The sequence below is a fragment of the Hirundo rustica genome, chromosome 7 (assembly GCF_015227805.2).
Source record: "Hirundo rustica isolate bHirRus1 chromosome 7, bHirRus1.pri.v3, whole genome shotgun sequence".
Classification (NCBI taxonomy): Eukaryota; Metazoa; Chordata; class Aves; order Passeriformes; family Hirundinidae; genus Hirundo; species Hirundo rustica.
Window position 1 is genome coordinate 28,894,512 of NC_053456.1, and position 16,215 is coordinate 28,910,726.

A 16,215-nucleotide genomic window follows, 5' to 3' on the forward strand; every position below is an offset into this window, starting at 1 on the left:
TGGGGCAGGGCACCCTCCCCTTGGGCATGACTCATGTCTCCATGCCACTTGACAGGAAATTAATGCCACCAGGGCACAGACCAGGCTCTGACTTCACCGTCATTCCCATTTGATTTTCCCCTAAATGGAGCGGTTGCTTTTAGGAAAAAGCAAACTCCCTTTGGCTGCCTTCAGCAGCTCAGCTCTCAGGGAAGTGGCTTCACTGCCAGGTTCTCTCCCAGACTTCAAGCAGCCAGAGTGGGACATACCTTCTGAAGGACAGGGGGGTTGCCTTGGGTTGTTTGGTAGCCACAAAACACAGCACCCACATTACATTTAGCAAGCATCAGCTGTGCAAAGAAAAATATTTTATACAAACTGCAAACAGCATTACCAACCCCTGCAAAAGGGCTGAGCCTCTCTGGCCTGACAACAGTCTTGGCCACTCAATCTTCTTTCAAAAAGAGCTCGATTTATTGGCCAGGCTACAAGGTAGCTGCATAGATGTCTCTCAAAGCAGTTGTAAAGTTGCTTGGGTTTTTTAGTAGTGGGGTATCAAAGATGCATTTTACATTTGAGGAGGGATGAAAAGCTTGTAAAAATGATAACTTAAGGGGAAATTAGGGAAATAAACTCAGATTTTGTGCAGAATGAGAAATATAGTGCTCCACTTCTGTCACTTAAATAAAAGCCAAATCCTGGAATAAAGACACTTCCCTTCATTCTAAGCACTAAAGCCACAAGAGGTTGCTCCAGCCTTAGAATCAGCACATCCTTGGATTTTTTGTGGCAATTGTCCCCCCCCCGCCCAGTCCCTGCTGTGCTCTGTGCAATTGAATTGTTCCTTACATTTGCTCGTGCTTTCCCAAGGAAAATACTAAAAGTGCATTAATCAAGATAACTTTTTCTACAAGCAGTGAAAACAAGACTTTTCCTCTATTTGGCATTCAGCTTCACAGCCTAATTAATTAGCATTTGTAGAGCCCTTTGAAAATATGAGATGCAATTGAAGGGCTAAGTATTATTATTAATATTAGCAGCCACCACCATTTTGCTCAGCTGAATGCATTTTCCAACAGATCTGCCACAGAACTGACATGCTATAGACTTGAAATGCACTTAGAGCTCCTTCACCGTGTTTGATTACAGTAAGCCAAGTGGCTGCCACATCTGCACGGCTGTGCAATTTTTTTTTTAATTTTTTTTTCCCCTCTATTAAAAAAAATAAATCTCATCTAGCACAATTTGCTCTGAATCTGTCAGCAAAGTAGATAGATATTGCTTCGTAGGGCAGTTTTGGGATTGTTTATGAAAAGGACGCCGAGGTGCTTGACTGCCGTAGGCTACCTCTCATTTGTATGTACCCAAATATGCCATCCAGAGGAAAACCTGCTCCGTGAGCTCTTGTAATTGTATCTCTCTCATTTAGCACAGGAACTGCTGGTAGTTAAAAGGCACAAACACTTCTAAATAGGTGTCTGATCCCCGTTGCCCTCAATTTAAAACATAGCTGTAACTTGTAAACTCAAGAGCTCCCAGGACACTTCTTTCTTGATTTCCATTTTGGTAGCTGCTGTTCTCGGCCGTGCCAAGAGGATATCTGGCCTTAACCTTCTGAATCAGTTTTGTTTCAAAATCAATGACTTTTACCCCATGCTGGCTATTTGCTGCTCTCACGCTTGCTAACACATGCCCAGGGAAGTGGCTGCAGTCATCGTTTCCTCACCCAGCTGCTTACACCCACCACATTTATGTTTCTGAGCGAGCCAACCTGTTCTGCTCGAGGTAATTTGCAGCAGCCGAGAGCTGAGTAGCTCTCGGCTGCCTTAGGCCAAAGAGAGGCTGCAAATGACTGGGAGACGAAATCATTAATTCCCCGTGGTTTGCTCGGTGTGGCGGTCCCAGAGGCTGTCACAGCACGGGGCACACACCCAGGCTGAGCTGGGGCAAACCTGACTGCAGAGGAGGTGAGCTGCAGCTGCCAGGCTCCGTGCAGGAGCATCCCAGGAGCGCTCTGGGGATCTCTGCTGACAGCCCTGCCCACCTCAAGGGACAGAGCTGACTGGTGGCAGCAGTGGGGGTCTGCTTTGGCACCCATTCCTGCCTGGGTTTCGCAGTGGGAAGTGGAAGCCCTGGACTTGCAGGAGATGGAGCTCCGTAAGCCTTACCCAGGCTCATGTGTGCTACTGCAGGAGAAGGCATGAGAAGAGAGAGCAGGGTCTGAACAGACACTTTTTTTGGATATCTAGGGCATGACTAAATCTAAATATTTTGCTTATTACATTGTGAGAATTTCTACACTCATTGATGCCAACTCCATTCCATATGTTCTTGCCTCTCAGAACCTGCCTGATCATGGCAATTGTTATTGCCATGGTGGTAGGGGAGGGGATTTTCACAGCTGGAAGAAAACAAGAGAGGGAGTTTCATAGTTGCAAGGAAGTAAAATGCAATTTAATTCAGTAAAAATGAGGCACCAAGGCAGAAAAATGAGTAATAAAACTGGAAATCCTGGTGCCAGAGAAGTTGTGGGGCCCAAGATTGCACCCCAGACTGTGGAAACTGCTCGTTGTAATTAACAGGCAGACACATACCCACAGCACAGCCAGGAGATGGGCCAAAGAAAAGTCAGATTTTTTGGGATTCGTTAATGGACAGGAGTCCAGGAAACCTGACAGGTGTTATCTCTCTGAAAGTCTTGAGCAGCTGATAGATCGCTATAGACAGATAATGTTCCTCACAGCAATAGCATAACAGAGCAACCTTGAACGAGGGGAAGCTGACAATTGTCATTTAAAACATGGTATTCAATCATAAAAATATCTTGTGGTTTTAGTTCTTGTGAGTACTTCACCCTCCTCTCTCAGATCCCCTGACACTGAGACAGCACATCCCTTCAAGATGCATAAGAGTGAAATACAAAGACTTTTCAAATATCAAAGCGGTGTGGTGCAGCATGCAGCCAGCGCCAAAGTGCTGATGAAGATTTGTTTGATAGCCTTCTGAATTCTGGGGATATATCCAGAGCCAGAAGACATATTAGAGAGGCTGAATCATAAAGCAAAACCCAGATACTTCATTCATTTCATGTGCAGGGTTCAAAGGAAAGACCCCGGGAAAATGTTACAAAGCACTAATAATACAAACCTCATGAAAATGAGGGAAAAAAGAGAAAATACCCAAGAAACAAAAAGCCTCCAGAAAAACACATAATAGAACATAAACCCTGCAAAGCTGGTCTTTGAATACAAGATTGGCATAATGCATTTTGAATCTTCAGTGTACAAAAATGTCTTTTTGCATATGAAAGGTCTTTGTAATTTTTGCTATCATCACTATAAGCCTCAGATGCATTTGCTTTGATTTAGTAAACAATAAAAAAGAAAGAAAGAATCCTAAGTGCTTTTCTATAGATGTGTAAAGATGCATTTAAAAATGTTATTGCTTCTCCCCCCCATACCAGTTGCAGAGGGAACTGCCATCCATGACCGGGTTTTGATTGTTCTTTTTATTTTTCTTCAAAAAACTCCCACAAGCCCGAAACTCTCAGCCTTGATGACTGAGCTTTTCTGGGGAGAAAAGGAAGGGAGTAAGGAAGGACAGACAGAAGTGACAAGAAGTTAAAAAACTCCCTAAAAAAAGGAAGAGTGGGGTGGGTATATTTAATAGCAGAATACGAAACAATTAAAAATTAATAAAACAAAGTATATATGTCACTTCCAAATTCAGCCAGGAGTAACTATTAATCATATTTTTAAAGGCACTGTGTTTTGAAACCAGTGGAGAAAGTGAGTTTTGTAGGCTGTTTCCCATTTGAAAATCCCTGGTCTTTGTAGCTGTTCAATAATTGTATTCCAATTAATTATTTTCTCACCTATTTGTATTCAGTTAGTGTTTGAAAGAGGCATGAAAATGCTGCCCAGGAGAAAGACTGCTCGGTTTTCCACTCCTTTAAAGAAAAATCTATAAAACGACAGCCTGGACTTTAAGTGCCAGCAGAATCCCACACCAGGTGCCAGCAGCCAAGGGCAGATCCAGGATGCTCCCATCAGCGGCACCCTGCAGCTTCCTCCTGCTCCTCAGGCCCCAAATGATTGAGCAAGAGAAGCACGGAGGGCTGGAATGGAGGAGAGCAGCAAATGGACCCCATGCTCTCAATTTGCCCAAATGCCACATTCCCCTCCCAAGGAACTTTGCCTGGGCTGTGACAGAAAGGCTGGAGCACAACTGTTTTATGGTCAGCCACACAAAATATCTATCATGCTTCTTCAATGTGTTTTCATTCCTTGATATGATATCTTAAAGCCTACGCAGAGTTCAAGAGGGTCATTTAATTTTAATGTATTTTACCCCTCTAACCAGAACAATTTTTTCTTCAATTACCTTAAACAGAAATCTAATCTAACAAACAAGAACAGCCACAAAATATGTCATTACAAATGATTTTTACAATTTTGTTGTTGCTCTGATTTATTATGGTGTCAAGTTTCTCTAATTTTGTTTGCTGATCGCACTTTTAGGAAAAAAGTGTCTTTGATTTGCAACAATTGCCAGCATCACCTATGTAAATATTCAGATGTAAAGAGGCAATTTCAATGGACATTTAAACAGGGTAAAACACCTGCTTAGATACACAGAGTAATGAACTCAGGTCTGTTTACCAATGGCTTACAAAAAATAATACGGTGTTCTACAAGGCTGTTACAATGTACAGCTGATAGCCAGAATTTAAAGTGGGATAAACGCTTTCTGGCAAGGTCATAAAAGGAATCAATGCTGGAAATGTAGTCTTTCATCACAGAACTATGCAGATAATTGCCAGGCAACAAACAATATGCTGGCAATGACCATTTTTTCTGTCCTTAAGAGATACAGGTGTATCTACCCTTGCAAATGCTGTAGTGCACGAGCAAAGGGTCTACGGAGGCAAAGAGTTCGAGGGCCTGGGATTTATATTTGGGTTGTGCATTTCTGCTGGGGTTCATCCAGTCCTTGGATGCGGATGAATGCTCTTCAGGAGTGGGAGGGCTTCAGGACCCTACCTGCAGGAGATCTCCAAGGTCAGCTCCCCCCAAAAGGCACCTGGGGACTGCAGCCCTGACTGGCTGGCTGAGGCAAGAGGGAGTGAGCCCATAAATCCCTTCACAAGCACTGTCCTGATCCAAAAGCAGAGGTGGAGGAAAGTTCTCCTGCCTCCAGAGCCAGCCCTGCAGCGCCCAGGTGTGACGGCCAGGTCACCTCTGTGGGGGTCAGCAGCACCACAGTCGTGCCTGGCCCATCCTGGAGGGACCAAACCCCCAGGACTCGAGCAGGACTTTCCTTCCTTGATCACTCCTTCCACACACAGGCAGGGGTGGAGGCTCTCAGGCACCTCCAGCATATTTCCCCTCTGTATTTTCTCACATACAGCCCCCACTGAACATTTTAGGGGCTCTCAGTGGATGAGTTAACCATGCTGGCACTAAACTCCTATTGCCCCCACTGTGACCAACAGACTCTCTCCTCCAGCCAAACAAACATTTAATTAAAAGGAAGAGCCTAAAGGTTCCAGTTGCTGGAGACCATCTACTAGAGGTGTACACACAACTTTGCCAGTTGTTTTCCTGGCCTTGATTTCTGTTACTCTGTCTCAGCTGTGCAATAAAAATAATATATTGACTTTCATTCCAAACCCTGAAGAAACACAGAATGCAAAAAACAGGATAAATTACTTTTTCTTCAGACGTAAATTTTGGTTCCAAAAATGGATATTGAAGAAAATATTTCATTTCCTGGTGGTGACTGCTTTCAAATCTTACCTCACAGGAAATGCTACTTTAAATATAGCATGGAAGATACAGTATGGAAAGAAAGGGAGAAGGAAAAGCCATGGGAAGGCTTCAGGAACCTCCTGCTTCCTCTGAGGGTGACACCACACAGCAAGCACCAGCCCTGGAGGACATGCAACACTTACTGGAAAATGCTATTCTAAAATACATTGGGCACACTGGGGCTTCCCATCCCTTCCAATACCCAGCTCCAGCTCCCTCCAGTTAACTGCTCAACTCAGATAAAACCAAACAAAAAAAAGCACCATAGTTTCTTTAGGGTTTTAAAACATTTAATTTGCATGATGGCCAAAGACAATGATGAGGAATGCTGTGTGGATTGCCAAAATAACTGTGCAATGCTTGCAGTGAATAGTCAATTAAGAGCAACTTGACTAAATTAATCAAAGTCTGCTAATCACTTTTTGGTGACTTTGTCAAGCTTGGTTTGTATCAAATTGATGATTTTTGTTTTGAAAGATTGAGGGAAATGATTAATAACATCAGCTGGAGCTTGAATTTCTTTAATTTTTGTCAGGGCTAAAAAATCAAAGCTGAAATCCTATTTCAGAGGGGTCTTTGTTTTCTACTTATAGACTTAAATTGAAATACTGGTTATCAAAATTTTACTTCAACAACTCGTCAGCAATTTTCTTTGTTCTTCCCCAAACCTCCAGAGTCTGTTTCTAACTATCCACATTTGGTAAGTAACTTATATAAACAGTTTCCAGATGAATATAAATATTTTACATTCAGACAGCTTCTTTTATTTCTACCGAGGAATATCAATGTTGTTTTATTTGGTATTTATTCATAAAGCAATCATTACTAGTCCCATGGGAGGAGCACCAGACAGGCCATCCTAGAGGCTTCCCAGCAGAAGGAAAAAAAGAAACCAAACCATAATGCATCTCAAAGGTCTCTGCTGTGTTTATTCCCTAAGTGAAAATGTGGGGCTAGAAACCACGTTTTTGAACGATACCAATTTTCCTTAAATCAGATGAATGCAAAGGCTTTAGAAAATACTCTTGAGGAAAACAATTCATCTACAGTCTCCCTGCACTCTCTGAAAATTGAAACACAGGAGAGAAGAAGGGTGACAGAAGGCCAGTGGATACTTTTAGTTTCTCTTTCAGATTCAGAAAAAGCCTAAACCCAGCTTCTCCAGGAAAAGGAAGGAAAATGTTTATTACCATGTAAAATGGGGTAAGAGTTGTGTTTCTTAGAATCTCCACAACCACCTGGAAAGATTACCGCACATTTGGTAAAGTGAAAGGGTCTTTCATGTCCCACTTAGAGGTAAGCCAGATTTCCTACACACATCCTTAAATAGGCAAAGTTTTCCACTTTGTATGCAGAGACCCTGCACACGAGGTATGACATCACCCAAGGTTCACACAGGCAAAAACAATTTAGTAGCTCTTCATATTCATTAAAGACCACCTTCAAATACTTTTTCATGGATATGTGGATTTGTTACTCACATCAGTATATCACACTGATGATTTTTAAACCTTCACAGAGCAAAAAGCAATAGGAAAGGCTATTTAGAAAGCAACCAGAAAATCTGTCAAAATCATAAGCCATGGATTTTTGCTGCTGGCTTTTAACTGCAAAGCAGCAGGAGGGAATTTTCTGTTTGCAAGCCAAAAGCCAGCTGTCCTTCTCAGTCCCTCAATCTAGGGAAATGCAAAGCCCTGGGATAGAGCATCATGCCCTTTTGCAGCTAAAATTAACACGAAAGAGAACCAAGCTTCCGGTTACATTCTGCTTAAGCTCGTCAGTGGATGGAAGTTTCTACCCACTTTCGAACTTGCTATTCAGCTTCCCAAAAGGAGGTTCAGCATCCCCAGTATTTATTGCCCTCAAGGCAGGGAGGCCCCTGGGTGCCTTCTGTCCCTTCCAAGTGAGTCACCTGCTGTGCTCCCCACACAGGGGAATCGGAGAGTGCCGCCCCTCCTCTGCTCCGCTTTGACGCCACCCTCCGAGCAGGCAGCACGCAGAGAGGGCCATATGTTGGCCCTTCTTCCCTAAGCTCAGTTTAGTGCTCCCAGGCTTTTCCTAAAATACACTGAGCACAGATAGCGCAGAGGACATTTGGAAACGCCTGATGGCGAAGCGGGAGCGTTCGAGCCTTTTCGGCTTCACGCTGTGTGCGTGAAACTGATGCCGCTCTATATTGCAGACTTCTTTTAAGGCCAGCTTTTTTTGGAGGGGAGGTCACATTTCCCTTCCCCTAGTAGTGGTGTTCTTGTAAAACAAAAACAGATGACATATACAAGCTCTGAAATGTAACAGCACTGCCCCTGGTCTGGACGCTGTTGCACAGAAGAGAGCGGGTTGAGGCACTGAGCCTGGGACGACTTAGGTATTTTGCCCTCCAGAAAGTGATCAGACCTTTAAACAAATTATCACTCATAACATTTTCAGCCACACTTTGTAGCCACTGATGATGAGTTCTACTTCTCCATTTTGCTTAAAGAGAAACAGAATGTTCGCATGTATTTGAACATATTGTATGAAAATAATTAGGATGACCTGACACGTTGTTCTTCTCTGAACGAGAGGATCTAAGATCCGGTGAGTTTATACAATGCCTAACTTGATGGGCTGATGATTTGAGTTTTTTAGTCACAATTCCACAACTCACAGTGAGATGAACTTGGAAAAAATGGTTTCATTCTGAAATTATATCAAGAATTTGTGGGTTTGAGGGAGAAAAAGCAAAAGAAAGCATAATTACTATGACATAATGAGACCCAGCGTATCATAAATTGTGTAATCATGACATGGGGCTACAAATTGGATGCTGCATTTGAAGAAAGCACTCAATCAGACCTGCCCTGCAAGACCATATTAGCAAGGCAAAAATTCTGGAAAAACTGAGATTCAAATTTACTGAGAAACCACTGCATCGTGTCTCAGCAACATTTTTGTTTCCCCCCCTAAGCTAGATTATAGACAGGCTGTAATAGTGGTTTTTAATGCCATCATTTGAACTTGACAGGCAACTGCCAGGTAAAATGAAAGGAGATTATCTTTTGGCAACTGCCCTCTCCATTTCCCAAAGTAAATGACCTTCAACCAGAGCAGCAGTGAAAATCAGAGCAATCTAATCTTAAATGTGAACCCTGTGCTGAAAGAGCAGTGGTTCATATAAGTAGGATGCAAAAATGCTTTGAATCATCATGAGATTAGATGAAAAACAGCATTGTGTTCAAAAAGAACAGCTACTACACAAAGAAATGTAATAGAAAAAGGCTTAACAATGTCATAGAGACAAGCTAATGGGCTTCCCCATTTCTCTCAGATTCATGAAGATATTGTTTCCCTTGTTCACTTTTTCAATGCAGATAAATTTCCATACATTAGCTTTTGATCTACTTTAATTGAAAAAAAAAATAAAAAAGAGAGGCACACATAAAAGCAACTGTAATTTCTGCATGTTCTCTTTGCCCCCCTCTCCAACCATCACCTGTACCTCTTTTATGACCTACCTCATACAACTTGAAATAATTCCCTCGACATCCTGCTTCCAGTTCTCCTGAGTGTCAATGTCAGACATCAGTCACCCATTTTCACCTGCTTGCAAATTAGTTTTTGGGCTTTCATCAATTGTTTCTCTGTCCAGACCAGAGGACTCATCCTCTCAGTCCTTCAATCTCTACTGCATTTTGGGGCACTTGTGCCCTTCCTACTTGCTGGAATGTCACTGTCAACTAGAAACCACTTCTTATTTTACCAAAGGACAATCCATCCTGAGTGCAAGTGAGGCAGCAGTTGATGATGTTTGTTGCAGTCACTACAAAAATGCCCCACACTATTTGTGGAGACCAAGCCTCTGTGATTTTCTCTCTGCAGCCACTGTTAATGAGGTTGGTGATTCTCTGTCCCTCACCAGGTGACAGTTATGCATTCTGTATGACAGCTTGAACTAGCAGAGATGATCCCAGCTGGACAAGCAGAAGTCTTGACCCTACAGCCAACCCTGAGGAGTTACCTGGCTAGCCACATGCATCACTGCTTTTACGGGAACACTCCATTCTTTTTCCAAGTTCAACGATCCCTGTACCTTTGGGAAGGCAGAGCAGAAATCAGCGCTGCGTTCTGTGCTGCATCCCAAATCATCCTGGCAGCTGGTGTGCAGCAGGATCTCTCTTCCCCGCCCTCCCTGCTCAGATGTGTGCCTGCTAAACCCTGCAGCAAGGAAAGGGGTCATTCCCTGTGCCAGGGGAGCAGACATCCTTGTGCATCCCTCTGAACACACTGACATCCCATCTTTAAGCCAGAGACTGAGCAGGTTTCCTGTGTCAAGGGCTACAGTGGTACCTGCAGCAAGAGAAACACAGAGCTCCTGTCTGCCCCCAACTCTCTGCTGAATGCCAGCACAGTAAAAAACCTAAAAGATGGGAAAGGGTTTACTCCAAAGCTTTACTTCCAACAGCACATTAATGATCAAATTAAGACTGAACAGAGAACACGGCAAATCATTAAAATGCAAATGACATCACCGAAAGACATAAAAGATAAAGGATGCCCGTTTTGTGCGTGGTTCAGTGATAGACACTTTGACAGAAGCGATACTAAGCACAGACTGGTGGAGTCTTTCTAATGTGATTTTAAATGCCTGGCTTTTGGTAGGAGTTTTCTGCCTCTGCTCTATGAAATATGATCTTTGTTGTTGCTATATAACTTAATTGCCTTTATGTTCTCTGGCACAGAAGACAAAACTTTGGTGAAGGCAAGCACAGCCTAGCAAGAGATGTTATTAAAGCCTGAACTGCCCTGAGGAACTTCCAATACTGACAGTATTTCTGGGGAAGGATCCTTGCTTGGAAAGGGGTGATGGGAGCTGGGGAGCTCCTCACACTTCCTGCCCCACTCTGTCACTCCCTGGAACATGAGCCACAGATCTGAGCCAAGGCAGGTTTGAAATGGGGTGTAAATTCCTGGAGTGGAAGCATCACCACAAGCACAATACAGGGTGGAAGTGCCAGTGCAGGGTTGTTCAAAGCACTCCTGCAGGTGGCTGAGAACCCACATCCACCAAATGTTCTTCCACATCACAAAAATAACACTCTGCTTTGATTTTGCACCACTAGCAACTGAGATCACAGCTACTTTTCTCTGCACCATCAAGCAGTTCGAGTTAATGCCGTAACACCTTATACTGGGCACCTGACCCGATGCCACACTGCCTGTACTGCAGAGATGAAAGCTCCGTCCATGAGATTGCTGATTTCTTTAATGCAGGTTAATTTGTCATAGCCAGCCAGTACATCACTTTCTAATCTTCTGGACAGGGTCCCTTTCTCTAGTAATTCAGAGCAGCCCTTGCTCAGGAGCTGCTGAATGCTTGGAGGAATGCAAGTCAGAGTAGTCATAAACAGGCATCACACAGCAGAAAATGCTATCCTGTCTGGTACCTCGAGCACAGCAGCACTCAAATATCAGCTGCAGCACTTTTTGCTTGGAATGTGGTGAAGCATAAGGGCATCAGTGTAGAAAGGAATAAAGAGCCAGGGGAAAAGGTGTTTAGGCTATTTGTGTACCTACAGCTGCCCTGCTTGTGTGTGGGGTGATGGATGACGTGTGATGTGTGTGCCTGAGACCCTGCTTCCCCACAGCATCACCCACCTTCTCCAGACCTGAGCAGTGACAGTCCCTGCCACTTGTGCTGACACTCATTAGATTGTCTAATTAGGATTATTTCACCAATTTGACTCAGACTGGAGGGATTCAGGAGTTTTGGTGTCTCTCAGACCCCACTGGATTAAGAGCAGCAACCTGGTGTCAGGCAAAAACCCCTTTGGCTGCACATAATCACAGGACTCGCTTTGCACCAAGACACATAAGTGCTCTATTTGCAGGACAAGGTGGGAAAGCAAAAGACATTACTTCCACATACTGATTCCCTGAAAAAAAAAAAAATTACCTCCTAGTACTGCTTTATCTTCTTTGAAAAGAATTACACATATTTTTCTTCATTACAAAAAGCTAAATCTTTGTATCCTCCCAGCTTTAAACTCTCCCATGCAGCAACAGATAAAGGACATTCAGAAATTAAAATATGTGACTTGTATAAATACATAATGAAACAATTGGCAAAACATTACAAAAACTAATATCCTTACTGATAGAATACAGAATTTGAAGTCCCCTTTAATAAAACTAAACATTTGGTTTCTTCAGAAGAAAAAGATTCTAAGAGGCTTAACAGCATTAGGAGAAGAGAATAAACTATTCTTAACTTAATTTACTTTATAAAGAAAGTTAATCCTGCAAGAGTCATTTATATTTTTCTGACTCGAAGGTGCTACTATGATTCACTTTCATTCCCAACTTCATTTCAGAATAATGGAGTTTAGATGTGCCTGTGAGACTGTTGATTTATCAAGCTGTAAGTCGCACATTCTACATTTCTAGACCAGTCACTCAAAATCCTTGCAATGGTACCTTGTTCTGGGAACGAGTTTATTTTTTTTCTCTTTTTGGAAAGACGTAAGAAACCATATGGCAAAATTACATACGTGCCTTCCATAACTGCTCCAAAAAGCATAGGGACTTCTCTTGTGATATTTTTAGGTTTTTACTAATTGTAAAAGTGTTCTCAAATCCACTTTTCCAGTGTTGTTGTTGAAAGAATTGCTAGCTTTTCCAAGGGTACTTCAGCTAAGCAGTGATTTTTGGCTTGAATTTTTTCAGCTTACAAAGAGCCACCACCTACCAAATGTCAATTTTTTAGTTTTCCACAAAAAAAAAAAAAAAAAAAAAAAAAAAAAAAAAAAAAAAAAAAAAAAAAATCAAAACCAATGGCTATGGACCTTATCATATTTCAAAGTATGAAGCATCATTACAAGATGGATATTCAAACCTGGTGTGGCAAGAGGCTTCAAGGAGTAGAAAATAATTTTTTGTTCCGTTGGCTTCACTGCTGCTCCTCACTTTCAGACTGGCTGGAATAAACATCCAGCTTTTTCACGGCAAGAATTGAAATTGCAAATTAAATTGCTTCATCTTAAACTACCCATACACACCCAGAGACTTATTGCACTTAAACACAAATTTCTCAAGGCATCCACGATAGCTTTTAAGAGACACAAAGAGATATTTTACAAATGTCATGTTACTTTTGAGAGATGAAAGAAATACCCTCAGTAGGATAATTTGAGACTCCACACAAATCCCATCCACACTGCCGGCGCTGGGATGCGATGTCGCTTTTCTGAACTCTGCGTGGCCATCCCAAAGGTCCTCATTTGCTAACTTATTCCATTCCACAGGGAAAATGCACTCGGCAAAGCGTCTAGCTCTCATCTCACCATTTCAATTCTTCTCTTGCTCTTATCTCACAGAAAGTATCCTACAACTTAGGTCCCTCAGCAACACTTTCGCAGCAAGTGTAAGACAGAGGCAGAGGGGGGGAGTGAAGCTTATTACAGTCTAAGTACCACAAAACCTGGTTTTGATTTATTTTTACACTTCTGCAGCAGAAGCCAGAAAAAGGGGAAAAGCTTGGGAAAAAAGATTTTTTGGTACAGAATATTTCAAAATACAATTTAGACATAATCTACATAAAAATTAAAAATAAAGCAAAGAAAAAACCATTGACTCTGAGAAGCATAATCCTCTCTCCCAATAGAGACATTACTGTGTCACATTTGAAATATATATAAATAGGCAGTTTCTTGAACAAGTTGATATTATTAAAGCCTTTCCCTCACCCCTAAACAGGTGCAGTTTCAGGAATTAACATGCTAGGGCTTCTTCTCATTTGCACAATGACTCCAACACTTTCCCCTGCAACTTATTTCTTTCACATAAAGAGAGAAATGTGATCTGTCTGCCAGTCTGTGTCTAGCCAAGACCAGGATGAGGAAATCTCAACTTTGTTTCGGAAATTGCCGGTATCAATGATCAAAGAAGTATTTTTTATTCCTCTTTAATACTTAGCCTACAGTGAAGAACCTGAAATAACCACTGGCCAATCAAGAAGGGATTGAAAAATCCACATTGCTTAATATTTCACCTGATCAATTTAATCAGTTGCAAAGTTACAACATTTCTTCCTCCCTGACAAGAGAGGGAACAAATTTCTAGCTCTCCTAGAGGCCATATAAAAAATTAATATGACTGCTTCCTGAGCACCCATCTGCCTCAGTACAAACAGCAAAAATGTGAACAGGAAAAACCAGAAAAACAAAAAAACAACCAAGCTGTAATGTTGCTCCTGTTTTGATTTAAGTGTGACACTTATAAAAATAATGAGAAAATCAGCTGAAAATTATATGGGCCTCTGTCTGCAGTTTTTTTGTTTCACCTTCTGAACAGATGTGCCACTTTTGCATATTAAGCAGAGACCAAAAATCTTCAAACCTTTCACTAGAAAAAAGATTTTTCTTCAATTAGGATTCCATATGTTTCCACTTCCAATAACCCATGCAGCTGTATGCTAAACAAAAAGCTGTGAAACCCTCGACTAGCTCAGACTAAGACGTTTCATTTTGTAGGTCCTAATTATCTGCCTGTAAATCTTCAACTCTCAGATTTCACTGAATTCAGCTATTAAAAGTTAGAGAAGACAGAAAAGTCTCTCTCTGCACTCCCAGACTTGCTGATGTCCTGCTTCCAGAAGGATTTCTGAATTACTGTCCACATTGAAAATTTTTTCCTTCAGCGGAGGAAAAGTTGAGATTAACCTTAAGTTTTACAGCTTTTCTAAGACAATAAATGAGACAATCTACATAATAATTTTGTAGGACATCAATCTACTGTAAACGCTCCAAGAAAATTAAAACTCTTGTACTTCCCACATTAGAGTTCCCTTTGTGCTTTGGATTCAGAGAATGCCTAAAGCCTTTAACCCAGAAAGTCTTAAATGAAGATAAAAACCACTACTGCCCCTGATAAACAACACTTAAAAGACTTTGTGCGGTTTTAGTTGTTTTCTGAAGGAAGAAAGATTAACACAGTAATTTAGTTGGTGCATGAACATGAGAAGAACATCCAAACCCAGGAAAAAGCAGACAGAGAGAAGTTTATCTTCTAAACACATAAGCTTTAGGCCACTATTAAACTGTAAATGCAAAACTCACAGGAAAAAGAAGAGACCTTCAGTCAGGGAGAGCCATTCCAGCCTACATTTCCAGCACAAAGTCTCCATCTTCCCTTCTCTCAGCCCTCACTGGCTCTGGGACTCTCCTTTATAGCCCCCATCGTTCACATACTCATCTTTTGCACCTGGTCTCCCTCCTCCCTGCCAACCAGCAGCAGTGATGTGCCCACAGGTGCATGTATTTCTTGTTTGGGCTTTGCCTGTTTTCTAGGCTCCATCACCTTGGCAAGTCAATTCACCTGTGTTAAGAATTTTTCCTTTTTTAAAATCTAATTGTTTAATTTTTTTTTTTTTTTTTTTAAACAATATTTTTAAATCTAATTTTTACTGGCTTTTGTGTGTTTCGTATTTAACTTGTGACAATTTCTTGCGGAATGCACTTTTCTTTCCCCGCGCTCCAGAAACGCATTTCCCATCTCCCACACAGATAAGTGCTCTTCTGCTCCAGCGTTCTTGGCACGCTTGCTGAAAACTTTGGAATGAAAAATAAATGAATATGAGAGAGCATAACGCTCTGTTTCTGACACGCTTCAGCAGTTTTTCCCCACAAGCCCTCGTGTGCTGGCCCCAGGCTAAGGCCACACGCCAGGCTAAAGCCACCTCGATTCCTTTTCCCTGGAACAGCACATTCTTCACACACTGAAAAGTTCATTTTGTTTTACAGGCCCCTCCCCTGCACCAGCCTCCAGAGAAGATAAGTTTTATCAGTCCAGCGTCAGCGAAGTGATAAATAAGGGCACAGCCTGTTCCAGCACGAGGCAGATGCAGAGGCTTGCTCAGCAGCACAGCCAAGTGCTTCAGCAGCTGATGATTGAAAGTGGAAGCTTAATGGAGTGAATGCGAACAAAGAGTTAGAATAAACACCACCTTTTGAAATAGCAAGCAAGCAGCTAAATGGCTGGGGTGAGACAGGAAAGCAGATGCAGAGCAGAGAAGCGGCTCTGCAAAGCCAGCCCGGGTTCCAGATTCCAGCTGGGTCATTTTTGTCATCCAGAACAGTGACAGCCTCTGTCTGGGTGGCCTCCCCTGTGTCAGCAGGTGATGGGGGAAACACACGCTCCTCTTGCTGGAGCTGATCTACTACAGGAGATGGCTGTTTTCTGCTCTCCTGCAGAAATCTTCTAATTGAGCATTTCCTGTTAGAACCCGTCACCCCAATTACCTGTAGGCACACACTGATCTTCAGATTGATGGATCTTCAGGCTCCAGCAGGGTAAGAGTAATCATCTGTGAAAGCTGCTCCCAGATAAAGGAGAAGGGAAGGATTTTGTCCTTCCACAATTAAAGCAGCTACAAAGGCTGGGAAGAGATTTT

General features: G+C 42.2%; 1 long non-coding RNA gene across 3 annotated transcripts in view; it reads right to left on the reverse strand.

Moving 5' to 3' along the window:
- The window catches only part of LOC120755213 (uncharacterized), a 30,462-nt gene extending 15,508 nt beyond the window's left edge, over nucleotides 1-14,954 (reverse strand). For 2 of the 3 annotated variants that reach the window (XR_005701684.2, XR_005701681.2), the window contains exon 1: nucleotides 14,882-14,954. This is a non-coding gene — a long non-coding RNA (uncharacterized LOC120755213). The remainder of the gene's footprint in view (nucleotides 1-14,881) is intronic. The other variant, XR_009208042.1, reaches the window with a different exon arrangement.
- Between the last annotated feature and the right edge of the window lie 1,261 nt (nucleotides 14,955-16,215).